The sequence below is a fragment of the Branchiostoma belcheri genome, unplaced genomic scaffold (assembly GCF_001625305.1).
Source record: "Branchiostoma belcheri isolate BF01 breed outbred unplaced genomic scaffold, Haploidv18h27 scaffold272, whole genome shotgun sequence".
In the NCBI taxonomy this organism is placed as follows: domain Eukaryota; kingdom Metazoa; phylum Chordata; class Leptocardii; order Amphioxiformes; family Branchiostomatidae; genus Branchiostoma; species Branchiostoma belcheri.
The window spans coordinates 93,887-95,883 of NW_017803879.1; the positions used below are offsets into that span (position 1 = coordinate 93,887).

Genomic DNA, 1,997 nt, shown 5'->3' on the forward strand with positions numbered 1-1,997 from the left:
TTGTAGCGCCCTCCGTCTGTTTCTGGCTAGTTGAAGTAGAAGTAGAAATGTCGTGATGCTATGTTCCCTGAATAAATTTTAAGTTTTGACCACGAAATATATGTCAGGGCAGTGATAGAAATTGTAAGACCAAGAACCTCAAACCACCCATGAGCTGTGACGGAGGGCGCCACAAACTGCTTCAACTGCTTGTGTCACGTGTCCATTAAGTCATGTACCGGAAGGAGGGGCTTGATTTCTAACTTGATAATGACCGGACAATAGGAAGTTGCATGAGTCTTATTATTTTCAATAATGGGTCGGAAGTATAAAATTATGCATTCTTGAAGGTATTTTGAACCACACAGTTTTTGTTTTTCTTTCCATAGAACCTTCCCCATGCGAGGAATTGACATTTACGACGGCCCGACCATATATAAAAGCTGCACGTTAAAGAAGTACGCCGCAGCTCCCGAGCACGACCGCTATAGTAGCGCCATCGGCTTCCGTCTCACAAACGACTGGCACATGACTCCGAAAAACAACGTTACGGACTTGAAGTTTGAAGATGTGAGCACACAAGTTTTCTACTGATTACTTTAAAAAGTATTGTTCTAGGTGGTTTAGTCGTGGGTTTGTGGGTTGAGCTCTGTCCTAATCGCTTCAGGTGCATGGACGGTGGGAGATGATTTTGACAGTTGATTGACAGGGGCCACGTGGAAAGGTTACTCAGTGGGAGTAAGGCCGTGTCTATACGGAATCACCCAAACCGCGATTCGGGTAACTCACATTCCTCACATCTGTGCCACACGCACCTGTGAAACCGTGTCCGAACATAATGCGCTTGAGCTACATTTATTGCTGTTTGATGATAACACGCAAGGCGGCGTGTTATTAATGTCAGAGGTCAACGACCTGCTTGCTGATGCCCCCCTCCCAGCGTATCTCGGCCGAATGCCGACGTGGTCCCGCCAGAGGCGGTGAAGCTCGCCCTAGAACGGACACATTATTTGACCATTACTGCTCTTTTAGTTGCTGCCATGTAAAACTTGGTATTGCATATAAAAAAAAGAAATATCACTCCGTAATCCATGACCAGGCGAAGTCACATTGAAATCACATTGCGTTCAGACGCAAATCGCGATGCGGGGAAACCGATTCGAAACCATCTCTAGAAGTGGCTTGGGATCGAGGCGCTTTCAATGTGATTTCGGAGCGTTCACATGGAGCCACTTGAAACCGGCTTCGGGGTAAACCACATGTAAACCGCCTTGGGTGATTCCGTTTAGACACGGCCTAAGTGGGTGGTATATGGAGGAATTCAGGAAGTAGCGTCTTGGCTATACGTCCTCGAAGGTCTGAAGGGAGTGGTGTAAACCCCGATTAAATTGCACCTTATAACCCCCCCCCACGCACACACAGTTCCAATACATTCACGAAAACCTACAAATCTTACTCAGAAGGCCTGTGAACTTGAAGGTCACGAAAAAATACTCCCGGAAATCCGTAATCTCCATTTAAAAAAAAAAACTTGTCTTATTTCTTACCACTTGCCGATCGTTTCTTAGGTAAAAACCCGCGTCTTCACTACTGGAGAAGACATTCCCTTCATGTCGACCGACAAGGATGGCGACAAGAACCAGATCTTTCACGACTTGGACGGGACCGTGACCGGCTACCCCGACACGTACGTGGTCAGACAGGACAACCACCTGGTCAGACACCCGGGCTGTGTGGACAAACCGGACTGGCGAGCAAGTATCTGCAGCGGGGAGTTTGCACAGGTGAGGGAGGATGCTATCATGCGGTTATGTAAGACGTACTTTTTAAAAAATCATTATTTTACACATTTTCTTGCGCTATGAGCCTACCTGGGTTCATAATGACATTGGAGAGTAAAAAGATCAACATCGTTGCGCCGAAAAAAGGTTGGAAAAACTGCCACCTCCTCTGCTCTAGTCGGGATCGCAGCCATTCTTTTAGGAGCCTTTTTTAACCTCGCGCTGAGCTGAGTCGCC

At 47.0% G+C, this 1,997-nt stretch overlaps 1 protein-coding gene across 1 annotated transcript in view; it reads left to right on the top strand.

The window, feature by feature from the left end:
- The window catches only part of LOC109472407 (transmembrane protein 2-like), a 34,633-nt gene that overhangs the window by 26,157 nt on the left and 6,479 nt on the right, over positions 1-1,997 (top strand). The gene's annotated exons all lie outside the window — the stretch shown is intronic.